Raw genomic sequence first — 23,125 nt, forward strand, 5'->3', positions numbered from 1 at the left:
TAATTCAAATTTCTTGTGAATTGAAATTTAATAAAATTTCGTTATCCACACTAAAATGTAGACTTTATTTGACTAGATTTACTTTTCAATTTTTTGGAATTGGTTGGGATTGTGCTTTTCAAAGTTATATTAAAGTTAGAATCCATAAGTTATTAAAGTTAGAATTGTTATTTAGAATTCAAAGTTAGAATTGCTTGGAATTGTGCTTTTCAAAGTTAGAATTGTTAAGTTATAACATTTGTATAACCTCAAAACTAAAATGTAGACTTTATTTGACTAGATTTACTTTTCAATTTTTAGAATTGGTTGGGATTGTGATTTTACAAGTTATATTAAAGTTAGAATCCATAAGTTATTAAAGTTAGAATTGTTATTGAGAATTCAAAGTTAGAATTGGTTGTGATTGTGCTTTTCAAAGTTAGAATTGTTAAGTTATAATATTTCTATAACCTCTAAACTAAAATGTAGACTTTATTTGACTAGATTTACTTTTCAATTTTTAGAATTAAAGTTAGAATCCATAAGTTATTAAAGTTAGAATTGTTATTGAGAATTCAAAGTTAGAATTGGTTGGGATTGTGCTTTTCAAAGTTATATTACAGTTAGAATCCAGAAGTTATTAAAGTTAGAATTGTTATTGAGAATTCAAAGTTAGAATTGGTTAGGATTGTGCTTTCTTAAATTATTGATGTTGAATTTTTTTTAAAATGTAAACTTTATTTGACTAGTTTACTTTTCATATATATATATGCTTGAGATTGTGCTATTTTTTATGTTCATTGTCAATGTATTTGTGTTAGCTTAGTTAGAATTGGCTGCAATTGTGTTTTTTCAAGTTATATTAAAGTTAGAATCTATAAGTTATTAAAGTTAGAATTGTTATTGAGAATTCAAAGTTAGAATTGATTGTGATTGTGCTTTTCAAAGTTAGAATTGTTAAGTTATAATATTTCTATAACCTCTAAACTAAAATACAGACTTTATTTGACTAGATTTACTTTTCAATTTTTAGAATTAAAGTTAGAATCCATAAGTTATTAAAGTTGGAATTGTTATTGAGAATTCAAAGTTATAATTAGTTGAGACTATGCTTTTCAAAGTTATATTAAAGCACTACTAAAAAACTGCTAAAAGTCGACGGATAAAAAATCGACGCACTGCGTCGTTTCACAAAACAGACGGAAAACCGACTCATTGCGTCGGTTTTTTGTATTTCTAATTTTTTTAAATTATTTTAATCAAAAAACCGACGGACGACGTCGGTTTTTTTGGCAGAATTATGAAAATATTATTCCGCCAAAATAAACCGACATCCCACGTCGGTTTTATTAAAATAATAATAATAATAATAATAATAATAAAAAAAAATATAAAACCGACGTCGTACGTCGATTTTATTTTTAAAATATTATAAATAATATACAATTCATTTTGTTTTTTAAAAAAATAATAAACAATTTTTTTTAAAGAAACCGACGGACAGGGTCGGTTTCTTTTTTTTTTTTTTTAATTTTTGGGGTCAAAATTCGGTCAAACTTGCGGAAAAAACTGACGGATAGAGTCGGTTTTGTCCGTCGGTTTTTCTTTAAATTCATAGCAGACGGGTTTCATACCCATTTCTGCTCCCTCTTCCAAATTAAAACCCCCATTCCCCCAAACCCTACCCGCCGCCCCCCTCCCCTCCGCCCAGCGCCGCCGTACATTTTTCCGCCGCCCAATGCTGCTGCCTGCGCAGCCCCTTCCCACCTACCCCAAATCCATTTTGAAGTTAATAAATTGAGGTTAGTTTCTCTTAAATTAGGGCATTTAAAATTCTTTTAATTTTAGTTTTATTTGTAGATTTTAAGCCTAATGCTAGTCTATTTAGCTTTGTTAAACATCATTTGCAATGTTATTAATGTTGAATTTGTGGAAAAAAATGTAAACTTTATTTGACTAGTTTACTTGTCATTTTTTTTTTGCTTGAGATTGTGTTATATTTCATGTTCTTTGTCAATGTATTTGTGTTAGCTTAGTTATCATTCTTTGTAATATTATTGATGTTGAATATGTGCAAAAATATATACTTTAATTATTTGACTAGTTTTTTTTTTGTTGGATTGTGCTTTTTGTTAGAATTCCATAAGTTATTAGAATTGTTATTGATCATTCCAAATTAGAATTGATTGAGATTGTGTTTTTCAAAGTTAGAATTGTTAAGTTATAGTATTTCTATAACCTCAATACTAAAATGTAGATTATATTTCTCTAGATTTACTTTTCAATTTTTAGAATTGGTTGGAATTGTGCTTTTCAAATTAAGTTAGAATTATTAAGTTATGTTAGAATTATTAAGTTATAATATTTCTATAACCTCAAAACTAAAATGTAGACTTTATTTGACTAGATTTACTTTTCAATTTTTAGAATTAAAGTTAGAATCCATAAGTTATTAAAGTTAGAATTGTTATTAAGAATTCAAAGTTAGAATTAGTTGGGATTGTGGTTTTCAAAATTATATTAAAGTTAGAATTTATAAATTATTAAAGTTAGAATTGTTATTGAGAATCCAAAGTTAGAAATGGTTGGGATTGTGTTTTCTTAAGTTATATTTTAAGTTAGAATTCTTAAGTTATAATATATTTGTTGACACCCAATTTTGTCCCTCCTTAATCTTATTCACTCGGGCGTCTAAATTTATTGACGAGCTAAATACTTTATTTTTTACAATATTTTATTGCCACTACTACTAATATCATTACTTTTATTTTTGGACAATACAAGTATCACTTTGCTACAAATTTTAGATGATTCGTCATCATTTCATTTTTTCGGGTTTGGACTCGTTAAATTAATTACAATACAACATTTTGCAAAATCTTTATTCTTCTACATATTAATTATTTATTGTCTTTACATAATATATATTATACTAGTTATTAAATTGGAAGCCCAAAAATAATTTAATAGCGGAGGAAAGAACAACAATTTTCAGCCCAATTAATGACCCAAAATACGAACACAATATTATTTCCCTACCCAAATACACAACCCACATTTTAATACCCAACCCACATTTTTAACCCACACTTTCGGCCCAAAACAGTTCACCCGACCAGCCCATTACCCATTTTTGACCCGTCCGGCCCACTTATTCTAAACCCTACCCCTCTTCTTCTTTTCTCTTTCTCTTTTCTCTCCGCCTCATCTCTCCCTTCATCTCTTTCACCCGCCTCCCTCTCTTTCTCCTCTCCCTTCTCTCCTCTCACCATCGTCGCCCCCCACTCCTCTGCTTCCTCCCACGTTCCCTTGTCCCCTCATCTCCACGCCTCTGCACATCCACACTCCCTTGTCCCCCACGCCTCTCTGCTCCTCACCCTCCTTTCCTCACGTTCTCTCCACCATCGCCACCTCCACTCACCATCGTCTCCCTCACGTTCTCCCTCTGCACCCCACTCTCTCTTGTTCCCCCACGCCTCTGTCTCCTCTGTCGCCTCCACGTGAAAATCTGTTGAGATTCCAACAGATCCCTTTTCTTATATCGTTTTGAAAACAGAGATAATCGAACAACCCGCTCAAAACCGTGAACCCCAACACTTTCTTCCACTTATAAAAGGCATCTTTAAGTCCTCAAAAAAAGGGGGGGATCTGAGGATTTTCTAAAAAAGTCTTGAGTTTCTTTCATTTTCAGAAATCGGGTCTTGAACGTTAGTTTCGAATCAGAGAATACTTTTCTGTTATGAAATTTGTGTTAAAAATTAAGTTTTTCGCAATCCGACCAACTTTCGTCGCTGTTTGGCAAAAGGACTTTAACTACCAAAGTCATTTTGATTTTTGATCAAGTTTCGGGTCTCTTCATAACGAGGGAGTAGATTCGACGACTTCGACGTCCCAATTCACTGCACCTACAAAAGGTCGGTGAATCCTAAGCTTTAGCATTTTCTTTTTTTACTGATGAATCTGTTTTGTTTGAAATGAAATTAGAGTTTCTAGTGTAAAAATCATGTCTTAGGGATGTGCTAATGTCATATGTGGTGCTTGTGTTGATATCAGATATCCGTTATATTGATATTGTGAAAGTAGACATCGAGCTTTGCTTTGTCGACACCTGCGTCATTTAGACTGAATTCATCTTTTAGAAATCATGTATTAGGTTTGCTGTTGCTTTCTGCCTATTTAGATTTCAGAGTTCTGCTGCCGTCTAGATAATTTCCATTGAATTTTAGCTTTGCTTACTATTTGTCTAAAGTGCGACATGGTTTGGTCGATTTGATTTTATAAGCATATTAGCATGACCCAGTTTTAGTATGCAGGTTGAGAAGCATGAATCATTTATAGCTTTTTTTAGGATTCTTCCCATCGGTTCATAAATGATTTAGTTTGATATTCAAAGTATGGGTTGTTAGGTAATGTGATTTAGCCTTCGAATGCATGCGTATTTAGCTTCGCGTTTCTATTCACATTGAGTCTGTCCTTGTCTTCAATTAAATAGATTGCTCTTTATCTCCCCCTTTGTCAAAAGACCTTGACTTAATTGTTGGTTTTCCATTCTCCATAGCATGGCATTCTTTAAAATTTGATTAAGCAACCCTTCTCTGTATCTGTTAAACTTGTCAAAGAAATCTTGCACATATAACTGCTTCTGCTGTTTCCTTTTTTTTTTATTTTCTGAATATTGTGTATATCACTCGTAGCCTATCTCTTAAAGGGTTTCTGTGAACTTCTTAAATATGGGAAACTTAGAACTCTCATTGTCTTATGAATTGTGCTGCGGGGATTTTCTTTACCCAACAGTGCTCTTTATAATTTTAAATGCTCTGTTTGAGATAGTTTGTTGTGAAGTGAATCACTTGTTTGGTATAAACCTTTGGGCCTTGTTAGTTGGTGTGAGTCTTTCCTTAACTTTCGCGTTTCGTTAAAATCATAATCCTTTCTAATACGCTCTCCTTTTGCTTTGTTTACATAACATTATTTGGATATTGCATGAATATAGAATGCAAATATTTTAATTCCATTCTAAGGACACCATTTAAAACCCTTTCAGCTAGTAAGGGTCAACGCATTTATGTCCTCTTGTTATCATGGCATGTGTAAGTTTGGTTTGTTTGTCTAAGTGCATTGTTCTCTAGCTTTAACTTTCTTCTTGTCTCCCACAATTCTTGCCCTCAAACATGCTATAGCTTACCTACTTTATTTCATCATGGCTGCTGCATACTCAAAATACCCTGTGTCACTGTTTCCTTCTGATTTCTGCATTTCTGCCTCTCTTCTATTTTCTTCAACTTGCTTCCATATGAGTTCTCTCCTCCCCTGCTTCTTGTCCTAGCTAAAATACTTTATATGCCTCCAAGGCATCCCTTCTTGTTTAGTATTGTGACCTGCATCTGATCATGCATGCTATGACCCAAACTTTATCCCTGTATTGCCTGCATGAATGTGCTGTGCCTTCTTCTTTGCATCCTTACTGTGTGAAGCCATTATCCTACTCTGTTTGCATCATGTTTGATCTGGTTGCCAATCTGCTTACGTTTGCCAATCTTGGTTGAAGAATTATACTACATTTAGTCTGATCCAATTTCAATAAAAAGCACATCATTCGGTTTGGGTCGTTGTAATCGTGATCATAATCTAAACTGGAAATGACATGTCGAGATCCTTCTTTTCCCAGTCAACTGCTACCCGGCCTGTCTGTGTTATAAATAGTGTCTTCGAATTTCTAGCTCGCAGCGAATATGTTTTTTGCCTTAAAATTTATGATCGATGTGTTATTCAGAATTATTTGTAGCAGTCTTTTCTCCAAGCAGTGTAACTGTGGCTCTTAAATAAAGTTAATTGGTGATATTAACTTGAGAGATTGTAAGTTTGGTATGAGTTTCTGTTGGACTTGTTATTATTTGACTCCTTTAATCGAAATGAACATATTGGATTAGCCCCAATAAACAATGCAGCAGGCATGGGTTACTGGAATTGAAAGGATGACCAAAACGTAATTTTGCTACTCGTGTGGCCCTTATAAAGCTGGATTGTTGGCTCATTTATTAATTGTGATCCGTCTGGAATCATTTTGAATAGGTTCAATGGGTTAACAATCCATAAACTGATAAGTCTAAACATTGTGATGATTTCGCTTGCGTGTTGGTATATAGCGAGCATATTGGATTCAGTCGTACACATTGGCGTATATTTTCAGCACATCTTAGTTAATACGTATAAGGATTTGGCTTTTAAAAAAAAAGGGACATCGAGTCTTAAAACGATGCAAATGTTTGTTGCTGTCATGTTCAGGAGCTGTTTGCTTATATACTATAAGTTGGCTGTAATAGAATCGTGTATATGAATGTATGCGCGAAGTATATTTGAATATACACAAGATATACATCATCAACTGAAATGTCTTGAGTTTATATTTTATGCGTTTAACATTATTCATTGAGCATATACTAATCGTTCTCTTTCGTTTTTATGCATGACTATCACATACGAGTCCCTCGAACTCTGTTTCTTCCGCATTTGGCGTTGGGCTAAAAAGCCCAACAAAATCTCCTCCTGTGTCAAGCCAGCCTGCAGCACCAATAGAAGATAAAATTTGGGCCAAAGCCCAAACGGCAACAGTAGCACAGCAGCAGTCCTTAAAAATGGGATGATCCCATTTAACCTATCTGCTCCTCCATTTTTTTTTTTTTGTGCATTTAATTGGTAATTGTATGACTGATACTTTTACTTGTTTATTTGCTTAGATTAATTAAACCTTGGCAAAATTAGTGGGGTTTGGTTCTCGTAATAAGTGGTTAATCTAAAGAAAATCAACTATTAATTCCATAAGTTTAACTACTTAAAATATCCATACTGTCTTTTTTCCTATTATTAGAACAATTCATTTCAAAATAGTATGACTACATATTTTGAGGATCAAGATTCATTCTTAATATCTTAGAAACTTTAAGACGCTACTATTCTTTACATTAGCGTTAGCTTTATCTAAAAATAGGCAAACTAGTTTCGACGAACAACTCCTTCACTTCAGGTTCTTTCCAACACTTTAAAAAAAAATACATATTTGTCTAGAATAAATCTTTAAAACTCTTATCAAATAACTCTTTTAAATTTTGGTTATTTCCTCCACATATAAACATTACATGTCCCACTTCTTTGGTTTATTTCTAACAAAGCTCTTTTGTACACTTACTATTTTTCTACAAGTATTATTTTAAACAACGCTATTATACTTTCGTCTTAAAACCTTAACCATATTTGTAAGTCGTATTTCAAAATAGCATTAAAAGTACTCTTTTATACGATTTTTTTTTTTTTTTTTTTACAAGTTCTATTTTAAATAGCATTCTTACATATTTATCTATAACTTTATCCTTACTTACAAAATTACTTTCCTTTTTCCTATAATACTATATTTACATTTAGCCTAATTAATTTTAAGTCCGGTCGGTTAACCATTGTTAATGGGTCTTAAAGGATGCCTAATACCTTCCCTTTAGACTAATTGAACCCTTACCTAGAATCTTAAGTTTTGCAGACCTTAAACAGAGTTAACTTTAAACATAACTTTAATAAACTTTAGGTGTCCTAATTCACCATAAATAATTAGGTGGCGACTCCTTATAAACAAACAAAAACAGCAATCTCCAATATGTCGTACTTCTACTTTAATCTTCGGTTAAAATGGGGTGTGACAATATTTCTATAACCTCAATAATTTGTGGGTATATTTTTGTAGATGGATCGTATGTGGATGTATAATATGAATAATAGTAATCGTGTGGGTGTACATGATGAATTTGTTGAAGGTGTTGATGGGTTTATCACACATGCAATGACACTTTACCCTTTTCAAAATGAAGGGGTAATTAGGTGTCCTTGTTCTCATTGCCGGTGTATGAAGTATTTGAAACCGGAAGCGGTTAGGGTTCATTTATATAGTCGTGGGTTTAAGCAGAAATATTATGTTTGGACTGATCATGGAGAGACTGATGGGGTCAATGGTATATTTTACAATATGGTTGTCGGTGAAAGTAGTGTGTCGCAAGAATATAGTCACGTCCAATATGATAGAGTTAATGATATGGTTAATGATGCTTTTGGCGTACAGTCTGGGTTTGAACCTGAGCAAAATTTTGAGGAACCTCCTAATGAAGAAGCAATGCGCTTCTATCAAGAATTAGAAGAGGCTAGTCATCCACTTTAGGTAGGGAGTCAGCATTCTAAGTTGTCTGTTGCAGTTAGAATGATTAACATCAAATCAGATTGGACTGTTGCTGAAGCTGCTATGGACTCAATGATTAAGCTTGTAGGGGAACTAGTTAGTCCGGAATTCGACATACCTAAGAGTTACTATGAAGCAAAGAGATTGGTTTCCAAATTAGGATTGTCGTATGATAGAATTCATTGTTGTCCAAACGGTTGTATGTTGTTCTATAAGCAAGATGTTGATTTAAATGAATGTAAAATATGTGGACATGCGCGTTATAAGCGGACACCGAGTGGGAAGACGGTTCCAATTAAGGCGATGCATTATTTACCTATTATACCTAGGTTAAAGAGGTTTTTTGCATCACCGAGTTCTGCTCCTCACATGAGATGGCAGAACGAAAATAGAAGGCCACCTGGTGTTATGTGTCATCCATCGGATGGAAAAGCGTGGAAACATTTTGATAGAACTTATCCTAATTTTGCTAGTGAACCAAGAAACATTCGTTTGGGTTTGTGTGCGGATGGTTTCACACCATACTCTGTTTCGGCTGCACCCTATTCTTGTTGGCCTGTATTTCTTACTCCATATAATCTACCGCCTCAGATGTGTATGACAAGTCCCTATATATTCCTAAATTGTGTTATCCCTGGTCCTCGTAATCCAAAAGTTTTGATTGATGTCTATCTACAGCCTTTGATTGATGAGTTAAAACAATTGTGGTGTGAAGGTGTAGTGACATATGATATATCAACTAAGAGCAATTTCAATATGTGTGCTTCTTTGATGTGGACTGTTAACGATTTTCCTGCGTATGGGATGTTGTCTGGTTGGATGACTGCTGGAAAGCTTGCTTGCCCTCATTGCATGGAAACTAGTAAAGCTTTCACTTTAAAACATGGCCACAAAAATTCATGGTTTGATTGTCATCGTCAATTCTTGCCTATGGATCACCAATTCAGGAAAATGAAACAAGCATTTAGAAAGAATAAAATTGAAAATGATACCCCACCTCGAACATTGTCAGGAGAAGAAATTTGGGGGAGGGTTTGTCACTTGCCTAAGGTCACAGAAGTTGCCCCTTATAGACTACCTGGTTATGGTGTTGAACATAATTGGACTAAACAGAGCATATTCTGGGAGTTACCATATTGGAAGGATAATCTTCTACGGCATAATCTTGATGTGATGCATATTGAAAAAAATTACTTTGATAATTTGTTCAACACTGTTATGGACGTTAAAGGCAAGACAAAAGATAACCCAAAAGCTAGATTGGACCTAAAGGAATATTGTAGGCGCCCTGAATTGAACTTGCAAGAGTTAGCGAATAATAAAGTGTTCAAACCTAAGGCTAGTTTTTCATTCACTTTGGAGGAGAAACGACAGATTTGTCAATGGGTTAAGAATTTGCGGATGCCAGAGGGGTATGCGTCTAATTTTGACAAGCGTGCTGATATGAATGAAGGAAAATTAATTGGTATGAAAAGTCATGATTTCCATGTTTTCATGGAAACTTTGATTCCTATTGCATTTAGCCGCCTACCGGAAAGAATATGGAAACCAATCACAGAGATAAGTTTGTTCTTCAAGGATTTATGTTCTAACACTTTGACGGTAGAAAACCTTCAAAGAATGGAACAGAATATACCAGTCATTATAACTAAGCTCGAGAAGATCTTTCCATGTGGATTTTTTGATGTGATGAAACATCTTCCCATTCATCTTGTACAAGAGGCGCGCCTTGAAGGCCCGGTTCAAACTAGGTGGATGTATCCTTTCGAGAGGTAAGTAACCAAACTTACTAGCTATTTCTTTAACAGTATTTTGCTAACTAATTACTGTTCCTATTGATATTAAACATGTGTGCAGGACCATTGGCAAATGCAAAAAATTGGCTAAGCAGAGATCTAAGATTGAAGGATCTATTTGTGAAGCGTATCTTGCAAAGGAAACAACGCATTTCTGTTCATATTATTTCGGAGAGCAAGTGTTGTGTATGAGAAATAGGCCCAACCGTAATGATGAGGGTGGGGTTGAACATAACTACCCACCAATTTCCATCTTTAATAAACCAGGACGAGGTTCTAAAAAGCCTCCAAAATGAACCCTGAGTAGTATGGAGAGGCAATCAGCTGTGACACATGTTTTGCTCAATTGCCCTGAAATTCAAGTATATATTCGGTGAGTGTCGAATTATGTTACTGAATTAAATGGGTAACTGATAAGGGTGAAACTAATGAAAATCTTGCATATGTCGAGCAGTTACTTCGTAGAACTTGAGGGCGATGAAGCCATATATTCTAAGTTTTCCTATTGGCTGTACGATTTTGTAAGTGTGGAAATTCATTGCATAATTTCAATTAAATGTAGGCTACATAGAAGTTATTGAATTTTAATTTTCCTCCTTATTATATAGGTTTATCATATAGGAGAACATTCCCAATTTGTGAAAGATATAGCTCTTGGACCAGGCAATGAAGTTAGGACAATGAAAGAGTACATTGTTAATGGCTACAAGTTTCAAACCGAAGAAGTTTCTCAATATAAGAAGACAAATAATAGTGGAGTGTGCATTAAAGGCGATGCTGATGGTAGCGGTGTAACTGTTGATTATTACGGTGTGCTGCAGGAGATCATACAACTTAAGTATCCAGGTTACCCTAAGAAGAAGATAACATTATTTCGGTGCAAGTGGTTTGATCCGAGCCAAAGAGGTACAAGGGTGAATCGTCAACATAACGTAATTGAAGTCAAACACACAAGACAATACAATCGCTATGATCCCTTTATAATTGCACAGAATGCTAAGCAAGTCTATTATGCTCCATATCCTTTGCGTAGGGATAAGGCTGATTGGTGGGTGGTTATAAAGACTAAGCCTGTGGGGAGGATTGAGGTCGATAATGCATTAGATGTGGCGTATCAAAATGATGTACCAGTTGTTCATCAAACGGTTGACACAGAGTTAGAAAATAGTTTGGAACATCCTCAACACATATTGGAAGAAGTTGATGAAGATGATGTAACTATCATAGAAAATGTTGAGGAAGAATCGACCGATGGACCTGAAACAAGCGATGAGGAAGAATCATCTGATGAAAATGAAACAAGCGAGGATGAGTGGGAGGATAACTAGTTGCATGTTAGTTTATTCTATACTTGATAATAACACAATTCTATACTTGTTAAATTTTTACCTACGATCAATATATCATTATTGAGTTATTAATTTTATGTATGCAGATGTCATCAGGTGGTAGTGATCAAGGTAGAGGTAGAGCTGGAGGTACTAGTAAGAGAAAAGATAAAAGACCTATAGATCCTACAGCTACTAGTAGTCAGTCCATTCCGTCCGCTCCACATATGCAGTCTACTCCGCCTTCTTTTTTTATGTCTGGCTCTTCTATGCAGGGCCAGTCTGGTCAGTGGGTCTTTCAGCCGGCACCACCTCAGCCGGCATCATTTACCTATCCTACTTCTATACCTATACCTATGTATTGCCCACCACGTGGCAGATCTCCTAGCACATCGGCCACTTTGTCTTCTTCTCCTTCTCCTTCTCCAAATGGTACACCTCCAAGTGTATCTAATTTGCGCCTTAGAGATAGCAGCTCTGATCCTGAGTCACTGCCATCCAACCAGTCTTAGACCCATCGTTGTCCTCCTGCACCTGCTCCTGCTCCTGCACCTGCACCGGCTCCTATACAGGAATCGATACATCATGGTTTACAGTCGGGAGATAGAGATGCGATGGGTCGGATTTTCATCGTGCCTGAGGGAGTTGGGTAAGATTGTATTTTATTAAGTTTTCCTAACGTTTTTTTTCATCTTAATCTAATATGTATTAAATTTTTTAACTGCAGGTTCTATCCAGATCACGACACTACAAAAGTCGTGCTGGATGTTGTTCGGAGGCTTTATGGCAATCATTTTTATACTTCATAGGGTGAAAGCCCATATGATACTCGACAGGCTATGTTTAGAGAGTTTAACGTATGCATCTTATTATACATTTCATAACTTGAATTTACTTTTATATAAATCATCTAACATTAGCTATTTGATTTGCAGATGTACTGTACATGGGATCCAATGGACAATGATAGGGTTGCTGCAAACTTTGAGAAGAAGGGGAGTGCAAGGTTGTCTGATTGGTTTTCGAGGGCTAGAAGGTATATGACGATGCCCCAATGGCTAAACGCTGAACAGTGGGAGAAACTTAAGGCATATTACCAAACTCCTGAGTTTATCGCCAAGTCTGAGCAGGCAAAGGCTGCCCGTGCATCCCAGAAAGGTGGCTCTTTGCACACTGCGGGTGCAAGAAGTCAGGGGCACGTGGCTAGGACAATGGTAAGTAACTTTATACTTTTAAAGTTACCTACGATCAATATATCATTATTGAGCTATTAATTTTATGTTTAACTTTTTTTTTTTTTTGCAGAAAAAAGCTACGGGACAGATGTCAACTCAAGATCAGCTATTCCTAAAGACCCACACAAAGAAGAAGAAGCAGGAGTCGGATCCGACCTTATGGGTTGAGGACAGGGCTCGTAATTCCTATGTAAGTGATAATTTTATTATTTAAGTAATTATATATAAGTTTAATTATGATATATTCGTTATATACTAAGTTTCATTTTTTAATATACAGACGCAATATATGGATCATGTGGACCAGTACAGCCAAACTCAGTCTGAGCATCCGAGCCGTCCTCCACCGGAATTAGAGATAGTTTTTTGGTATAGAGCAGTTGGGGGAGTACAAAAGGGTAGAGCGTACGGTCTAGGCCTAAGGAACAACTTAAGTCGCCTTCGGTCAGGATTGCGAGGTGAAGGGTCTTCTCGACAAGCCGAGGGAGTTGATGATGTTCAGGTCGTAGCTATGGCACAGCAAATTGCTGAACTTAATAGGAAATTAGCTAAGACTGAGGCAAAAAGAGTTGAGGAAAGTAACACCATGAAAGCGAACATTGAATTGCTAATGGCACAAGTTAAAAGCCACATCGCATGTGGACAATTTGGTGTGCCCGCTTCTCCCCCCCCCCCCCCCCCCCCCCCCCGTCCAACCCAGAATATGATGAAGACGGTGATTACGTAGCCCGGACACCGGATGATCAGTTGTAGTAGTTTGGATTTAATAATGGACTTATGTTAAAACTAGTTAATGGTACTTTTGGTTGGACATTTAAATATTTCTAAACTTTGAAGGTCTATTTAGATCGTACTTGATGTGTTTAGATAGTGTTTGATGTGTTTTATTATTACTTAGGGTGATTTTATGTGTTGTAGCTCTTTTAGAATTGATTTGGAGCATTTTAATGCTAGTTTTGAGCAGCTTTTGTTACTGGTTTCTAAGCAGCTTTTGGTACTGGTTTCTGTGTAGGTGTGGTTGCAGCAAATGCATGATTTGCATGCTCAAAATTTTCCAAAAAACCGACGAAAAACCGACTCAGTCCGTCGGTTTTCTGGAAATTAATTTTGCAGATTTTCCAGAAAATCGACGGAAAACCGACTCTGTCCGTCGGTTTTCTGGAAATTAATTCTTAAATTTTATAAAAAAACCGACACAGTTTTTTTAATTAAAATAAAAAAATTTATATGAAAAACCAACACAGTGCGTCGTTTTTTTCATAAAATATATATTATTTATATATAAGATAAAAAATCAGAAATTAATAAAACCGACTCTGTCCCGTTGGTTTTTTTAATTTTTTTTATTTTTTAAAATTTTTGAATAAAACCCTGACGGACTACGTAACCGACGCAGTCCGTCGGAAAAAACCGACGTGGTCCGTCGGTTTTCCAAAAGCGAGGCTATGAAAACCGACGGACCTTAAAAGGTCGGTTTCCCGTCGGTTTCATTAAAAAAACCGACGCTGGACGTCGGTTTTGTCAACGGTTTTTTCCGTTTTTTTAGTAGTGAAGTTAAAATTCATAAGTTATTAAAGTTAGAATTGTTATTGAGAATTCAAAGTTAGAATTGGTTGGGATTGTGCTTTTCAAAGTTAGAATTCTTAAGTTATAATATATATCTATAACCTCAATAATTTGTGGGTATATTTGGATTTCATAATGGACTTTTGTTTTATGCTTTATAGACTTATATTAAAACTATGTAGAACTAGTTAATGGTACTTTGGGTTGGACATTTGAATATTTTGAACTTTGAAGGTCTATTTAGATTGTATTTGATGTGTTTAGATAGTTTTTAATGTGTTTGATTGTTACTTAGGGTGATTTTATGTGTTGTAGCTCCTTTAGAATTGATTTGGAGAATTTTAATGTTGGTTTTGAGCAGTTTTTTTGCTAATTTTTGTGCTGGTTTTATGCAGGTGTGGCTGCAGAAAATGCAGCAATTGCATACAAGAATTTTCCCAGAAAACCGACGCAGTCCATCGGTTTTTTATAAAATTTATCTTATTTCTTTTTAAATTAAAAAAATTAAAAATTAAAAAGCCCGACGGACTCGCAGTGCGTCGGTTTTTAATTTTTAATTTTTTTTAATTATTATTGGATAAAAAACTGACGGACCGCATAAGCGACGCAGTCCGTCAGTTTTCAGAAAGCAACTCTATGAAAACCGATGGACCGTGTTGGGTCGGTTTCCCGTCGATTTCAATGAAAAAACCGACGCGGGCTGTCGATTTTTGACAATTTTTTAGTAGTGCCACAAAACTTCAAGGTGTGAATAAATTCATTATCCTTAAGTGTTTTAGGGGATATAGATAAGTTTTTTCACGATACTCAACGTCAAAAATGTTACTATAGAATAATTAGCCATTGCAGGGATAGCGTGAATTTATAGACGAAAAAGGTTATTCGTAAAAGGTGTCTAATTTCTGAACAAACATTTAATCAAAATTTGAGAATTAAATTTCAAATAATATTAAAATCAATAACAACAACAATATACCCATTGTAATCCATAAGCGGGGGTTGGGGAAAGTAGAGTGTGCGTAGACTTTACCCCTATCATGAGAGATAGAGAGGTTGTTTCCGATAGACCATTGACTCAAAGAAAAGCAGACTAAAATAGTCCGAGAAAAGAAATAATATAAGTAAAGAAGCCAAGGTGGTAGGTCTTCTTATTTAAACCTTAAAATCCTCTTTGTCCCTATCAATGTGGGATTTCCACATTTACTAAAGTACAAACTATTTTAACACTGAGAGCTTTGTCTAAACTAGGATTGTCTTTTTGGAAGTGGAGTAGGTTTACTAGAGCTTGACCCTATTCAGCCATATTTTTATATTGATTCATTATTACGAATGAAGGGAGTGGATTAGTTTTGCACCTTATAATGAGAAACATAATTAGCTAAAGTTTACATATTTTTTTGTATTGATTTTCTTATATCTAATTTTTTTTGAGTATCTAAAAACTTACTTATATTTGTGTTGAATATCTTCACATTAATACATAAATCAGTGGAATTGATTGGCCTACTTTTCGATGCCACAAGAGGAAAGCATGACCTACTTTTCCACATAAAGTGCACACGAAATATTTTTTCCTTGACAATGTATTTCTTGCTAGTGTTATCCAATAAGTATATAAGGTCTAATTGAAGTGTCTAATAAAACTTAAAAACATATTCTAGCAAGGGTAGCTGATAGGGGTGGGCATCAGTGACAGAGCCAAGATTTGCGATAAGGAGGTTCAAAATATGAAGTAAACACTCGAAGAAGCCCAAGAGGGTTTAACATCTACTATATATACATAAAAAATAATTTTAATCATGTATAAATAGTATAATTTTCCGTCGAAGGGGATTCGGACGAACCCCTTTAGCTATATGTGGCTCTGCCCTTCGATATTCGGTTCGGTATTTTGAAAGTTCGGGTTCGGTAATTAGGCAATTTGGTAATTGATTTGGTCAAACCTAGTAGCTGATGTACATGTATCAATTTTACTGATGTAGCTGATGTACATGTATCAATTTTAAGTAGTTAAACCACTTTGTTACCAATTTTTCCTAGTAAAGCTGAACCATAAATATTTCTGAGTAGGTAAGCTTTGCTTTTATATAACAATAAAAAGGTCATTGATAAATTGGGGTCGTTGTGCAAAGCTTTGATTATGTTTTCTTCCGTTTGAAATTTGACAATAAAAAAGTCCGACCCTAGGAGCTTGTTTGGCTAAACATATATAAGTTGGTCAAATTAATTTATAAGCACTTATAAGTCAAAATCCGACAAAAGTCATAAGTTAGTCATCCTTAACCTATGGTTTCATAGATTAGAAGTACTTTTTGTTTAACCAAATCTTTTATAATTGGGATAATTTCAGAGAGATCATTCCAGTTACCTCTTTTTTTATAAATATAATATCTTTTCTTTTTCTTATTAATAATGTTTTAAAAAAAAACAGTTTTATTAAGCTCCTTTATTTAACTAGTTTTATAAATATTTTTTAACACATTTGTTAAGAACAAAAATTAATTCCTTTACGTCTTAGTGGACTCAGCATAAGAAATTCAAGAATATGAGAAAAGATTTGTATGCTCGTTTACACTGTCTATTTTAAACAATTTAAATTAATACCTTCTTTTAATACCAATTTTTAACATGTATATACCTTCTTGTTTGATTTTAAAATTTTTACTAATTCATACTCGGACTAAACAGTGGCAAGAGAACTACATCATTGTGTGTTTAAAGAATGCAGTTTTTATTGTTATTTTTTAAAGATCAATTCTCATTCACTGACACATGCAACTTTCAAGTATAAAGCATATTTCCCTTTAATTAAATATCTAAAAGATAAAAGCTAGCAACAAATAATAAAACTTGAAGTCCTAATAACAAATATTGGAATATCCTAAATCCCTATATCTACGAACTCAATAGAAACTAAACATTTAAATAAATAACTACTAGTAAAAGATAAATAGCATTATATGAATCTTTCAGGAACCCCGAGTTTCATCAATTTCTTTTCGACCTTGTCCTCTTGATCCTTTAAGTTGCACGCAGCGATTGAGGCCTCGTATCTTTGTTTTATTGAATTTTCACCTTCTTGCATACCATGTTGTCTAGCTTTGTCTTCTTGATCTTTTATTTGTACTTTCACCTGTTCCAACTTCTGCCAGTACTCATCAACGTTCTTGCTTCTTGAGGATGACATTCTTGGCTTTGGTATATGTATCAATCTCGACCACTGTTAATACAAAAATAACAAATTTAAATAAGCTAAACAAAGTATCCGAGATGATAAAAGTAGATTGGGTTGCTAGCTACTAGAAAAACACGAATTATCCCGAAAGGCTAATCGGAGCCTGTTTCGCAAGAAGTCCATTCAAAAATTTGTATTTTTCTTGTAGTGATTGGTTGCTCTCTCTACTACGTTAAAATACATTAGAGTATATGTATAATAATCTTTTGCAACTAGAATTTAATAACATTAAAATATTTCGAATACATCCTTGAGAAGATGGTATGAGAATAAGTAATTTTTTCTTCAAATATATATGATATGTCCAATGTAACAGAACACAAATAAGCAAAACATATAATAGAAAAGAGCAACATTAATAGTCTTAAGAAAAACAAAGAACTTAAGAGATCAACTCAAACAGAAAAAAAAACTTACGTTATTAACGAAGCCTAACTGAATTTGTGTGAAAGAGGCACCTTAATTATCACATGCATGTACTTCATTTGATTTATATAGACGCCAATGCCTTAATTTTTTCCTTATTTTTTCGTCTCTCTTTTACTCGTACAAATTAATGTAAATATTACTAAAAATAAGAATTACCATATTTAGAGGGAGAAGCTACAAAATGAAAGAAAACCGCCTAGGAAAACAATGGAAAATTTAAGAAAAGTCAACTCCAAGAAAAGAGTGGACAAAGAAAAGGAAAATTTGATAAATGAAATAAGGAAATAATAACATATAGGAAGAGAGTTTTTCTTGTTTATTTTATTAATTATTTTTATTTATTTATTTAGGGTATGTTTAGTTCGTTTTCTTTAAAGCAACTCAAGCAAAAAAAAAAAAAAAAAAAACTAAAACAGAAATGATTTAAATACCATTGTAACTAGCTATAATAGTAAGAAAGTGTTGAGAAAATAAACAAATCGTTTTACAGTATGTTAGTTTAAAATTAAAATGAGATACAGTTCACAAAAGTTACTCAAACATTATTTAATAAATATAAAGTCTACTCAACTTATAGAAAACTAGAGGCACACTTTTTTTTTCTTTTTTTTCCCTTCAAAATTAAATTAAATAAGATAAGGTAATAGTAATAGTAGAGTAAAAGCAACTTAAATTCAAATAAAAATTCAATTTAACATGCTAATAACCAAAAAGATCACAAAATTTGAACGGTAGAAAATGACCTTACAAGTATCTCAACCGGTATTTTATATTATTATCGATCTCCTATATTTACTGATTAATGATCTCCTCGATCGGGCAAGTGTGTTCTTAAAAATTAAAATGAATACCATCGTTTAAACATATTTTCTGAAATCACTTTTAATATAATTTCTTAGTATCAGGAACCAAAATAATTTTTCCTCAAAGCATGGTTGGTTTATAGATTTAAGATTTCAAAAAACGAGAACAAAAACACTTAGAAACGAAATATAAAGTGTCACATATTATACATCAGAGCTGTCAAAACGGGTCAGCCCAGCCCAAGCCTCGTCGGCCAACGAATTTGGTGGGTAGAGCGGGCCGGCCTTTCATTTTCAAGGGCCTTTAAATGGCCAGCCCAACCCAACCCTAGAAGGACTGTGGGCTGGAGTGGGCTAGCTCCTCATTTTTTTTTTTTCAATTTCTTTTTATAAAAAGAATTCTTTTCAATCTAATAGTCAAATCTATAATTATGTCGCTTTGTTAACATTTCTAACATATGATTATATGAAAGCACATAGTTCTACGACAACTTATAGCTTATTCAACACCAGCAAATAGTAAAGCACAACTGATTCACTGTGATAATTAAAATTGTCTTAATTAACAACTTCATCTTCGTCTACATTCATATGCAGATTTAATTAGTTAAACATTATCAAATAGATGCATTAAAATCAATAATATTTACATTTACTTAGAAATGTTACCTCTTTGAACTTGGGTAACGTAGTGCAACCAATTCGAGTAGCAACAGCCAACAAGTGTTAGGACATTTTCACGATGGATGTAACTTTTATACTTGGTGATTAGGTACTTTAGTAGTAGATAGTATTCATGCGTAAGATACTAAAACTTATTCGGTAATCAATATTCCTAGTTTTTACTTCTTTTTCACAATTTTCTTTTAAATTTTGAATTCACATGAAATCACAATCGAGAATGCAGCTTCTATACTTGGTGATTAGGATTTAACGCTAAATAAATAAAGTATTGTGTGAGATATTAAGACTTATTCAGTAACCACTATTCCTAAATTTTTTTTCACACTTATCTATTAACTCTTAACTTATAAACAGCCTTTTGGCCAGCCTCGATCAAGCCTCAAGGGACAACGGGCTGACTTGGGCTGGGCTTATAAGCCTCAATTTAAATGGGCTTGAATAATCTTAACCCAACCCTACCTAATAGCAAGCTAGGTTGGGCTGGCCTCAAGGGCTTGGCATATATATATATATATATATATATATATATATATATATATATATATATATATAAAGGCGTAATACATAAATAGACCCTCAAAATTGGCCTCATTTTTTAAGTATGCCCCCCAACTTTGGGTGTGCACAAGTAAGCACCTCAACTTGTAAAAAGTTGAACACATGAACACAAATATTGACATGGCACATAAATTTTGGAGGTGCTTAGATGATCATTTTGTAAGTTAAAGCGTTCAACTGATAAAGTGGAGACAAGTTGAGGTGTCTACTTGTGCACACTTAAAGCTGGAGAGCGTACTTAAAAAATGAGACCAAGTTTGAGGGTCAATTAATGTATTATGCCTTAAAAAAAATTACAACATATGTTTTGACATAAGAAAAGTAAAAAATAATAATAATAATAATAATAATAATAACAAAAGCTGAGTGAGGCTTGTTAACATTAGTTCCCTTTCACTTTGGGTGCATCTCTTAGTTCTTTGCTTTTCTTAAGAACTTAGCAATAATGTTGCTCTTCTTCGTTCTTTATTTTTTGTTTATATAGATTTTTATAGTACGTTCATGGACAAAATTATAAATATAGTTTAAATAAGAAAAGTAAAGAAATTGTTAATGTATTTAAAATGCGACAAGCTCTTTAGTATCTGATTTAGTTTCATTAGGATTAGTAAGGTAAGGCCCAGCGGGGCATGTTTCTACTCTATTCTTTGAGGTTCGCTTTTATAAAACTCAAATATGCCAACAACAACATACTAAGTGAAATCTCACAAAGCGGAGTCTGAGTAGGGTAGAGCGTACGCAAACCTTACTCCTACCTTGGGAGGTAGAGAGGTTATTTTCGATAGACTCTCGGTATAAGGACAAACAATTTCAAATCAGTATGAACCCTGCACCAATACGATGTGTGCCTTCATCGTCAAACTCCCCATTTTCTTGGATAATAGACTCAAAGTACTTGAAACTTTCTTTCCTTTAGATGTCATCGATTTAATTTAATTGTGTTAAATATTGCAGTATATATGTTGTTCAAGTTTGACATATATACCAAGATCGGGAATGGACAACGTACGAGAGAAACTTAGCGATGAAGAATAAGTTGGAAGAGATGAGAGAACATATACAAGAGTGAACAAACTACATTAAACAACTTGAGGTACAAAAAAAAATCATGAATGTGATTTGAGGAGAGATAGATTCGATGCTTCAAATCATCTCAATGAGTTGTAGGATAAAGAAACCAAGCTCGAAGAAAAATTGCTGGAAAACGGTGTTAGCAACTACAAATTCTTTTAATTTCTTAGATTTAGGGATTTAGTAGTTAGGACTTCCTCAAGTTTGTTACTAGCTAGAACTTCAAATTTGATATTTCAGTCAGCACTTTCTCTTATGTTGTTCTTTATCTTTTTCCAGATACATTAAGATAAGGGAAGTTTTTTTACTTTACTTTTGGACATCTCATTAATTAAGAATAATAGTATGCAAATTATTTAGGCAAATATATCAAGAAGCGTTAGAATTATTTTTGTCAAAGCCTATCACATGTATTCAATCGTAACAGTTTATTTTTTTCACAACACGATATCATCCATTGTGACTGTTGAAATAGTCTTATTTGTCTATTTTAATTCTATCTAATTAGTGCAATGGAACAATTCATCAAAAATGATGTTAGCTGATTAAACTGTTTTTGCAGCAGTTTGAAATCTGCTTTGTATTAGTATTACTAGGTGGGAGATGCCCGTGCTGCGCATAGGCCCAATATATAGTTATAATTTTTTTTCAAAACCGATTTATTATTTTATTCGTTTCAATTTATATGACATAGTTTAATATAACATTTTAAAGATTAAGAATTTAGAATTTGCAATCTTAAATGGCACAATATTTTTATGGCTGCAAAACCTTTTATCCTTCTTTTTATCTAATTTTCTCATTAGACAAAAAGCTTATAAGAATAATCATAATAAATGGATATTTAAAAAAGATAATAGTTGAATTTATCTTGATGAAGGCTGGGCGAAACCTAGAACAACATTTTTGGAAAAGCTTCTGCATTGCTTCCTAATCAATATTTATTTATCTTATCAGTCAAAACAATTAGCATACAACAAACTTTCAAATACATATTTTATAAAAAGAGTTGGTCAAAAATCTCGAAACACCCATGAGACTACTCAAGTACAGGACCAAAAATAACAGTCTATTTTAAATACCATCACATTATCTTTCAATTGAATTCCAAATAAAATTCATATAAAATTATAAAGGCAGAAGCAGAAGTGAAATTAATTTTATTAACCCTAAAGATTGAGAACTTAAAAAGAAGAAAATTAGCCGTTTCTGATTAACTTGAGGCAGGGTCTAGGACTTCATGTGAATAATTTGTCTTGGAAAAGACATGGATATGACATAAGCAGATCATGAGACAGGTGAAACTCCTCAACGGTGATTCGTATATAAGAGAAACTAATGAAAAGATATTTCTCCAAATTAAATAAAAGACAAAAGAGAAGCTTACGGCTTTTGGCAGCACACTCCTTAAGAAAATATTAATTCTTAAAAAAAAATATACTCCTTTCGTTCACTTTTACTTGTCCATTATTTCCTTTATAGATTTTTATTTTTACTTGTCAATTTTCACATATCAAGGTAAGACAAATTTTCTTTTCTTTTTTACCCTTAGCATTTATTACTCATTTCAAATCATTCTTCCAACTCCAATACAATTATACACCATTTAATAGGGGTATTATGATAAAATACATATCTTAATTATTATTTCTTAAACAGCGTGAAAAGTCAAAACGTGACAAGTAAAAGTGAACGGAGGGAGTAGATATTTTGACTAATTTACTCTAATTAAAGTACTCCTTTTGTTCAATTTTACTTGTCCACTATTCCCTTTATGGATTTTCATTTTTACTTGTCAATTTTCACATATAAAGGTAAGATAATTTTTTTTCCTGTTTTACCCTTAGCATTTATTACTCATTTCAAATCATTTTCCCAACTCCAATACAATTATACACCATTTTAATAGGGTATTGTAGTAAAACACCTATCTTAATTATTATTTCTTAAACAACGTGAAAAGTCAAAACATGACAAGTAAAGTGAAGGGAGGGAGTAATACCTATTTAATATACTACACTATTAGTTTCTTGATTACATAAAAACTCACTTACCTATATAAATAGGGATGAATTTGAAAGAAAATAATTACTCCTTTTATCCCAATTTATGTGGCACCTTTCGGGTTTCGAGAGTCAACCAAGTGTTTCTTTGATCAGAATTTTTTATGTGCCTTTTAAATTTTAAGTTGTTCATTATTGTGATTTATAATATCTTTTAACG

This window comes from Lycium barbarum, chromosome 8 (assembly GCF_019175385.1).
Source record: "Lycium barbarum isolate Lr01 chromosome 8, ASM1917538v2, whole genome shotgun sequence".
Taxonomy (NCBI): Eukaryota; Viridiplantae; Streptophyta; class Magnoliopsida; order Solanales; family Solanaceae; genus Lycium; species Lycium barbarum.